Source organism: Quercus lobata, chromosome 9 (assembly GCF_001633185.2).
Source record: "Quercus lobata isolate SW786 chromosome 9, ValleyOak3.0 Primary Assembly, whole genome shotgun sequence".
Taxonomy (NCBI): domain Eukaryota; kingdom Viridiplantae; phylum Streptophyta; class Magnoliopsida; order Fagales; family Fagaceae; genus Quercus; species Quercus lobata.
In genome coordinates, this window is record NC_044912.1 from 26,081,674 (window position 1) to 26,092,841 (window position 11,168).

Consider the following 11,168-nt stretch of genomic DNA (forward strand, 5'->3'; position numbering starts at 1 on the left):
TTCGTTTTGTTTTGTTTTTGTCTCTATAATTTGGTTATGCCTTTTGTTTGCATGAGTAAATAGCAATAATTTGCTGGCTCTAAATTGTAGATTATTAGATGCCCATTTGATAGATGATTGAGTTAAGAAATGAATCACTGACAGTGAATATTGGGGTTTAAGGTAAAGTGAGACTACATAAAGAGCTGTTCTTCACTTATGGTTTGGCCCTTTTCCTTTTTTGTTTCATTTTTCATATAGAAAGCTAGTTTTGCTTATATTTCATCCTACCTAACCATGTGGGTTGTTGGGGGTATTTGGAGGACATTTATCTATGGAATTGTGCTAATTTCACTAGGAAAAAATGTGTTATTTTTTTTTAGTTAAATTAATTAAGCAATAGTGATAGAAGACCTTTTGGGGTTGATTTGTGAAATGCAATAGATAATGAACTTGTTTATCTATCTTGATATTGAGAAATGGAGGACTTTCTAATTATCTATTGAAATGCTAGCTGTAAAGTATGCCTTAGCTTGAGTCAAGGAGCAGGGAAAGTTGTGAGGGAGTAGAGGGATGACTAATGCAGTTGTGAAAAATTTGTAGCCATATCATTCATTTGCTTTGTTTTGATGGGTTAGTTTTGAAACTATCCTAACGGGATTGAACTGAAAACCTTGTGAAACACACCATTCAATAGCTTTGTTTTGGTGGGTTAAATTGGAAACTATTCTAATTGGAATGAACTAAGTTCCTTGATAAAAATATACCCCATTTATAAGTTATTACTAAGAACCTACTCCTAATCCAGTGGTGTAACCAGAGACTAATCTTTTATTGATGGGTTTATTAAATAAGTTTAATTATTTGCTTACTCTGTGTATTGCTTTTGTAAATGGGTCCAAAACACTTATAACATATTTTTTAAAGTAATATCTAATTTTAATAACTCAGCTTATATATAACCATTTCATTTTTCCAATCAAGATAACTCAGCTTATCAATATGAATAATTTATTCTTTGTTTCCTTTTCAGCCTCATTTTGTGCTTGACTGAGTACTAGTTCCTTATTCTTTGTTTCCTTTTCAGCCTCATTTATCCTTGAGCTGTTATATGCTACTCCTCGAAAACCCTAACTGTTAAAAATACACAAGGGTTAAAAGCAGAGAAAATTTAAAAATCCTCATAGTTAATTTGGAATAATTATCATGTTATTTGGGGTTTCCAAGTAGCAAATAACAGCTCAAGAATAAATAAGAAGAATTAGTCTGACAGATTTTGGTTATGGTTTTATTTCTTCATAAATTTGGTTGTTTTTACTTGTTTCTTCTTTTCCCCTCCTTGCCAGAGAGATGCAGATAGTGCACTGGAGCAAAAATAGATAAGAGGGAGAGATAATCAAGTTATCTTTGTGTTTATAAAATTCTGTTAAGAGAAAAGACCATGTAGTCCAAGGATGTTGAGTACTTTTAATCAGTTATTCAAATATTGCTAGTTTTAGCTATTTCACGTCTTGTTGTTTAATTGTAGTTGTTCAACAATTAAAACATTGAACAATATTTTAAATCTCATGTGGTCAATTTTGATTTTAGCTTTGATTTTATCACTTTTAAAGACATGACAAGCATGAGTGGAAGGTAGAGTTAATTGACAATAATTTTCTGCCTCATGAAGCAAAGATTATGAAAGGGATACCCCTTAGTGTCTATGAATCACAGGACAAACAAGTGTGGTTACCCTCAAACCATGGCGAATACACCACTCGGCCAGCCTATAAACTGCTAGCAAGGAATGATAGAAATTCGATGCCAAGCTGCTCATCAGGGGAAAGGAGTACACAGTTATGGAAAGGGATATGGCATCTACAAACTCCTTACAAGATGAATCACCTGATTTGGAGAGCAGCTAGTGAGGATTTACCCACTCTGCATAACCAATTGCTTAGAGGTGTGGTTAAGTATGCTTTCTGTTCGAATTGTAAATTTGATGGTGATAATTATCAAATCGCTGTTGGCCAGGGATGTCTCTCATCCAGGGTATGGCCATGTTATCTCTCATCCAGGGTATGTCCATGTTATCCAAGATGTTTTGTTTATTTCTTCCAATTTTCTGGTGTGTAACTCTACCCATGTCAAACACTTAGGCAACTCCGTTGCCCATTTTCTTGCCAAACGTGCTAAGTTAGGCAATGAGCTACAGGTTTGGTTTGAGTCTATTCCTGTTGATATAGCTCCTCTATTTTAGAGATGCTTTGTAATTATTTCATCAATGAGTAAAACAAAGGCCTCTCGGCCCGGATTCTCCAAAAAAAAAAAAAAAAAACAAAAAAGACACGGCTTATGTGTTCCCCTTAGAAAAACAGCAACTTTATGCAAAATTGAAATAATGGATTCCAATGACCACTCGTAGATCAAGTTTTCCATATAAAAATAATTATCTATAATAAAAAAAAAAGTTTCATATCACCACACATAGATTAATTCAAATGACCATCAAAGTGTGTTGAGCTCACAAGTTGCATGAGGTCATGAATTATCTTCTATATCATTTTGATTTAATCTCTTGTGTTTACTAAAGGAATTTTTCTTTTCCGGCATAAAATGATGTACATTGATCCATTTGCCCTTTAATTTCATTATAAAAAAATAAATAATCTAAAACATTTCTTTGACTCTGAGATATTAATGGTGATATTTTGGAACTTATATAAAATCATTGTCTTGGGTTTTATTAAAATTGATGAATAGCCACCAATTCCAAAGAGTTACTTGGAGAGGTAGAGAGTGTAAGAGTGATGGACATACTAAGATTCTTTATATAATCTGTTAGTACATTTTAAATTAAATATATTGAAACTCAAAATAACTGAAGATGAATAAATAGATGAGTTATAATTTGTTAAAGAAAGAGTTACTTGTATGTAAGTTAGAATAAATAAATTAAGAGAAGTTTTCTAAATTATTAAATAACATGTAGGTTATGTGAAGGGTTGGAAGATTATATATACGGTTATGCTATGGACTAATTTCATATCAAGAGTGAATGAAGAAAATAATTAAAAGCAAAGAGTATTGTGTGAGAGAGTGAATTCAATAATATTTCTAAATACTTGAAAGATTTCAGGACAAAGAAAGGTGTTCTTTTGGTGGAGTTTTGGGCTTGAACACTTTGTGCAGAAGTTGTTCTAGCCATATAACATTTGTTGGGCTGTTGTATCCTGGGGGAGACAAGTCAGAGAAGGTCTGCACTGGTTACAAAGATTAGCCAACCAAGGGCTTGAATCTCCTTAAAGAAAGTGAGTGTCGCGCCTCAATCCAAATAGTGTTGTATAATTTCTCTCTTTAAATTAATAATATTCAACGTATTATTCAGTTTCTCTTTGTGTTGTTTCCATTATTATTGTGTTTGTGCCAACATAATCCAATATCTTTTTATCAAAATATGAAATTTAATTTTTTTTCAAAAAATTGTAAAATATCTTAAATGCAAAGATGGCTAGAAGGACATATGAGAGAGAGAGAGAGAGAGAGAGAGAGAGAGAGAGAGAGAATATCGTGTTGGTACCATCCAATGTGACTAAAAATAAATAAATGAACTACCAAATGTGAAATTGGTACTGACCATTGTGATGTTAGTACTATCTAATGAGACAAAAACATGGAATGGGTTTGAATTTTTCACAAAGAAAGAAAGCATAGGATACTTATCATTAAGTTTTGTGAATGTGAATAAATATTGCACATTAGTAACTATCCCTCATAACAAATAATGAATGTTGCACATTAGGATTCCAATCTAAAGAATCCCTATCCTTGATACGAAACATTCAATTACAAAATGGAAAATATCAATTAAACAAAAATTCAAATAAAAATTAGGATTCCAATCCCCCCAAATAATCAATAAACAATTAAATTTCAAATTCTGAGATTCAAATCTCCTAAATCACATGAACCTAGATAATATTCACAATATTAAATTCAAATCTAATGAAAATGCCTAAAAAACATTAAACCTAGTGTAGTAGCCTTGATTGATGATTATTTCATACTGGATCTGTAGTTTCAATTCAAGTGTTTATTGAAAATTTTAAAATTTTCATCAATCTTTGGATTGGATTTTTTGCATAACTTGCTAATTGTATAGTCATCCTATTTCCAACCTCAGACACCACAATAAACACACAATTGTGATTAAGTTGCAGATGTTACATAAAAAAAATTACAGAGCACATAAAGTTATACATCTTCGGTATTATAGTATATATAAATTAGAAAAATATAAACATCAAGAAAGTGACCTCAACTATGTTATTTTACAGGGAGGTATGCCCCTGAATGTTATGGGAGCTACTAGAGGAGACACGTAGGAAGTTAATTGGTATATTCAAATATATGTGGAAGAAACCAAGATAATTCCAACTGATTTTTTTTTTTTTTTTTTTTTTTTTTTGTGAACAAAAGTAATTATTGTGGTTGGGCTAATTTCTTGGGGTGCCATTTTTTATTTATTTTTATATAGATTTTAGATCTAAAATTTTTAATAACTTTTAAAAAATTGCTATTGTGATGAGCAATTATTAGTAAGTAAAAAAGTGACTTTAGTAGTGGGCCCAAATGTAAAATTAAGGTCAGATGTGATATTGGTACCACCTACTGTGACAATTGAATTGTCAAATATAAGAAAAAAAATAAGGTACCAACGAATGTGACAACAGTACGGTCAGAAGTGATGCTGGTATTGCCTAATGTAATAATGGAACTGTCAAATTTGAGAATAAATAATAGAGTACAATTGAATGTGACAAAAGTAGAGTTAGATACAATGATGATACTACCTAATGTGACAATGAAACCATCAAATTTAAGAAAAAAAAATAAAGGAACCACTAAATGTGACAAAAGAACCATCAAATGTGATGTTGAAACTGCACAATGTGATAATGAAATTGTCAAATGTGAGAAAAAAAATAAGGGAACCACCAAATGTGATAAAAGAACTGACACATGTGATGTTGGAACTACATAATGTAAGGATGGAACTGTCAAATGTGAGAAAAAAGTAAGAGAACCATCAAATGTGAGAAAAGAACTCTCACATGTGATGTTGGAATTACACAATGTGAGGATGAAACCGTCAAATGTGAGAAAAAAGTAAGGGAACCACCAAATGTGAGAAAAGAACTGTTACATGTGATGTTGGAACTGCACAATGTGAGGATGGAACCGTCAAGTGTGAGAAAAAAGTAAGGAAACCACCCAATGTGACAAAAAAACTGACACATGTGATGTTGGAACTACACAATGTGAGGATAAAACCGACAAATGTGTAAAAAAAGCAAAGGAACCACCAAATGTGACAAAAGAACTGACACATGTGATGTTAGAACTACATAATGCGAGAATGGAACTGTCAAATGTAAGAAAAAAGTAAGGGAATCACCAAATGTGAGAAAAGAACTCTCACATGTGATGTTGAAACTACACAATGTGAGGATGGAACTGTCAAGTGTGAGAAAAAAGTAAGAGAACCACCAAATATGAGAAAAGAATTGTCATATGTGATGTTAGAACTGCACAATGTAAGGATGGAACTGTCAAGTGTGAGAAAAAAGTAAGGAAACCACCCAATGTGACAAAAGAACTGACACATGTGATGTTGGAATTGCACAATGAGAGAATGGAACCGTCAAATGTGAGAAAAAACTGTCACATGTGATGTTGGAACTGCATAATGTGAGGATGAAACCGTCAAGTGTGAGAAAAAAGTACGAGAACCACCCAATGTGACAAAAGAATTGTCATATGTGACATTGGAACTGCACAATGTGAGGATGAAATCGTCAAATGTGAGAAAAAAAAGTAAGGAAACCATCAAATGTGAGAAAAAAGCTGTCACATGTGATGTTAGAACTACACAATGTGAGGATAGAATCATCAAATGTGAGAAAAATGTAAGGGAACCGCCCAATGTGACAAAAGAACCGTCACATGTGATGTTGGAATTGCACAATGTGAGGATAAAACCGTCAAGTGTGAGAAAAAAGTAAGGGAACCACCCAATGTGATAAAAGAACTATCATATGTGATGTTGGAACTATACAGTATGAAGATGGAATCATTAAATGTGAGAAAAAGACAGTAAAGGAACCACCAAATGTGAGAAAAGAACTGTCACATGTGATGTTAAAATTGCACAATGTGATGATGAAACCATCAAATGTGAAAAAAAAGTAAAGGAACCACCCAATGTGACAAAAGAACTGTCATATGTAATGTTGGAACTGCATAATGTGAGGATGAAACTATCAAATGTGAGAAAAAAGTAAGGGAACCACTAAATGTGAGAAAAGAACTGTCATATGTGATGTTGGAACTGTATAATGTGAGGTTGGAACCATCAAATGTAGAAAAAAAAGTAACTTGGTGTAGCAGATTACTTATTAGTGGGTACCGTACCCCCTTTTTTTGGGGGTACCGTAGAATTACTCTATAATATATTAAAACATCAGTTGGGTCGGCAGTCCCATTCCCTCCATTGTAGTACTAATCAGAATTTTTTTTTTTATTATTCATAGAACATCATTCATGATAAGGTCGAATTAATTAGTCTAAAAGGGCCCCAGGTTACGCGTGAGGAAATTTCTTAAAATATTTTACAGATTTTTTTATTGGTTTTGCACAGAAACATCCAAGATCCCTCAATGTGAATATAAAAAAGGAAAAAAATATTTAGTTGCTTTTGCATTCACATAACTACTAGGTAAATTGCCATCTATATTATAAACTGTATATCCAATCCATCCTCTTTTACTAAAGTTGACATGCGTGTCCAGGCGTTACTTGGTCCAGGTGTAGCTTGCGTATTGACTTTCCTCACCCAAACAATTGAAGATTCCTTAGGGTCTCCTCCAAAATCCAAATCCCATTTCATCACTATCTTTCTTTCTCTGCTCTTCTCAACCATTTGCACCTAAATCAAAAAAGCATTTTTCGTTCTTGAAAAGTTCAAAGAGTTATTGGTCACACCCAAGGACGGACTCAAGATTTCAAGTTAGGGGTTGGAGATAAGAGAAAAATAAAAATAAAAAAAAACTTCAAATAAGCATCTATATAGTATTAACAAACTATCAACCAAGACAAATATACAAAATCATTGTTTCTTTCTCAAAAAAAAAAAAAAAGTTGTTTTTTAATGTACTAAGATGCAATCATCTATCAATAAAAACAAAAGACACAAAACACTATTATTTCTTAATACATTATCTATGAAAGGGAGCTCGATACTATTTTAAATCTTCAAAATCATTTATGATTGAATTCGGAATTGGAATAGCAACATTAATAGTTGGCAATACTACATTAACTTCTAAAGAATTTGAATCTTTTCTTTTGAAAAAAAATCAAATATTGTCGTTGATTTTCTCATGATCTACAAATAAAATAAGAATTATATAAATTTAGTACTTCTCACTAGTTTTCAATTTATAATTTACAAATTTATTTAATTTCAAATTAGTAGTTATAGCATTATGAGTTAACAACAGGAGCAAATGACAATTTTATTTTCTTAAATTTGGGTGACATTTTCTTAAATTTAAGTGACATTTTATTTAAAATTTGGGTGTAATTTTAAATAAAAGTGTTTTGAAAAGAAGATTTCAAAATGCAGTGTGTATAAAGTATGTAATAAGATTTTCTGAAAATTTTTATCTACTTTTATACATACATACATACATATATATATATATATATATATATATATATCAAAGCTCAATTTTTTGCTTTTTAGATGACATATTGATATACAATAAATCTATAGGTACTAAATCTTTGAACGGACTTTTCATTGATTTGCTCTTTAGCAAAATTGATTTTATGAATCTCAAGGAGAGAAATCTGGGCCACAATTTTTGTGTCCCCTATAGTTCTAACTTCTAACGTACGTGGTCAATTATATATGATTGAGAAAATGTACTAAGTCGCAGCCACAACACGCTAGAAGAAGTGAGATAGAGAGAGGAGAAAGAATTTCATTTCCATTATTTTGTTACTAGAGTGTAACCTCGTGTATATACACACTTACACAGTTACAATTAAAAACAATCACAACAACACGGTTCAAATTATACATTTTTTTTAAAAAAATGTTTAAATTATACATGATATTAACTTACATATTTTTTAAACCATACATTTCTAAAATATGTAATGATTTCTCATTTATATATATATATATATATATGTATATGATTTAGAGTTTAATTAGATTTAGACTGATTATCAAAAAATTGAATTTAGATTCTTCAGTTTTTGCATCCAATAATTCATTTGCCAAAAAAATTAAAAAAGTAGGTAGACATATGGCGCAAAATTAGACCCTAATTAAAATTTAATTTAGAATCTAATTGGATTTGGATTGAAGATGCACAAAATCGTTAGTAAACTGATTGTCCACATGGGCAGCAATGGGGGTACCTAAAGAACAAGAGAACAAAGAACCAACAGAGAGCACCAGTGGGGTGCTGGCTAAAGACCTTCCAAAGATTACGTCAGTGATTGAAAAATCTCCAAGAACTTTATAGTGTGAGACTAGGAAATTTCACGTACCTCAAGGAAGTGAGGACTCGGTGTTTATATAGTAGTGTAGAGCTAACTGAGATCCCTTAAATATAGGGATTTCCTTGTAGAGAGGACTTTGGAGTTAAGATTTCGAGATCCTAGGGCTTCTCTTCCCATACTGGGAAGATATGAACGTGTAGTAGGCTTTCTAGGCGTGGCACGCAAGTTGTTTTCATATGGGGATTTATGAGTAGAGAGCATGCAAAGGTTTGTGGGACCAAGTATACTCAACCGTCGGGTACATATGCATCAATCGTTGGGGTAGTACATGTCTAACCGTCAGGTTCATATGCGTCAACCGTCGGGGTCTTACAAATCCAATCATTAGGTTCATGTGTTTGTCCATCAGGTATGTGCATCGTCATCCGTTGAGTTCGCCTTTCAACCATACATTGGTTTTGAGGGCAAGTTGCTCGTTGGGGTCAAATGTGGGACATCTGACAAGTCTTCTGGATGTCGACGGTCGTTCTGAGTTGCCTATCCTGACAAATCTTTGAGTAAGGCTCTTTCCCCTCGATGGGTGAAAGATAATTTTTATTGGTCAAAAATATCCTTATCATTATTATTATTATTATTATTATTTTTTACACTTAATAATTCACTTGACACAAAAATTAAAAATTAGATGGGACACGTGGTACAAAATTGAGAATCCAATTGAAATCTCTAAGTGGATTTTCTTAGAGTTTTGGCTTTTAAAAAAAAATATATATATATAGGGTGTGACTCCCCTCCCATTTAAAACCCTGTAGGTTTTGAGGGTGAGTCGCTTGTTGGGGTCAAACGTGGGACATCTGACGGGTCTTCTAGGTGTCGACGGTTGTTCTGAGGTGCCTATCCTGACAAATCTTTGAGTAAGGCTCCTTCCCCCCGAACGGGTCAAAGATCATTTTTATTGGTCGAAAATATCCTTATCATTTTTTTTTTTTTTTTTTTTTTTTTTTTTTTTTTTTTTTTTACACTTAATGATTCACTTCGCACAAAAATTAAAAATTAGATGGAACATGTGGCAGAATCCAATTGAAATCTCTAAGTGGATTTCTTAGAGTTTTGGCTTTTAAAATATATATAGATAGGGTTTGACTCCCCTCCCATTTAAAACCTTGTAGTTCTCTCACATATTTAGCTGGATGAATGACACGTGACAAACTAACAATCAAAGGGTTAAAAGAAAGCCCACGCCTTCTTACTCAATTTGGGACCCTTCCCTCTCACAAATATTTCTCACTTTTCTTTGAGAGGAATTGCATCAGCTGCAATACCCTAGTCCCTCAATTTGCGTCTTTTTTCTCTAACTCTTTTCCCTTTTTCCTACATCATGACTAACATCTAAGACATCTAGATCAAAGCTTACCAAAGAACACATCAATTATGAGTCTATAAGGGCATATATAGTGGTGATGCTAAAATTTTTAGCTTTTAGCAACTCAAAAAACTAATTTATCTTTTAATACTCCACTTTATAATATACCTAACATTAAAACTTCTATTTTTTTATCACTTCATTTAAATATTCCTTCTTTATTCTTCATCTATGTCTCTTTCTCTCTTCACATCACAACCCAATGGCCCAAACATCCAAAATGACACAAACTACAACTCCACCTCAATCCAACCATACCAAAACTAGATCAACAACCCACCACACCCATAACAACCCACAACATGATCCATAGACCCAACCACCACAAGCCTATCAATGGCCCACCACCACAACTTGATCAATGACCCTCCACCATCGCAACAACCTACAACCTGATCAACAACCCACCACCGCCAAAACAACCTATAGCTTGACCGAAACCCCATCCCAATCGCCACAACCCTTAAGTGAAGTGTCCATACTTCTTAAGTAGCAAGTTGTCAAATTTTTTTAGATATAGTACCATCAATAATCTAGCATGTATTTTATTATTTGTGGTCCTAAAAATAGCTTGTTAGGACATATGTGATTTACTTATTAGGAACATATGTCACTATTTTATATAATTGGCTAATCCTTTGACAAAACACACTTTACTTGTATTTGGGTAGATCTAGGATGTGTTTAATACTTCAAGAAATCTTGTTTCAAGTTCAAGTGTTAAAGTCATGCAAATCTATCCAAAAATCAAGTGAGAAAGTGCTGAATTTTAAAGCTTGATAGCTGCTTAACACCTGGCTTATTTGTCGAGCTTTTCAGTTGCTTCTTATCGCAATCTTGACACCTCTCGATAGCTAGGTCGATTGATCGAGCAAATTTTTGTCCCCTCGACACCTCCTCGATCGATCGAGAATTACGAAATTCAGATTTCCAGATCTGATTTTCAGCCCATGCTGACATGTATGTGTAGAGTTCTTTTCTCACAACCCTAGACATATATAAAGTTTATTTTAGAGGCCGTCACATAAGAGAATACAAGGAGAACGAATGCAAAAGGTGACCGATGCCTTATTCTCTCTGAAAGAAGCTATTGCATCTTTGCGCCTTAGGGTTTTGTAACCAAGTGCTTCTTGATCTTCATTGTTGATGAAGTAAAGAACTTTGCAGCCAACATCTTCTTCTTTTTGGTGTGTTAGTCACATACTGG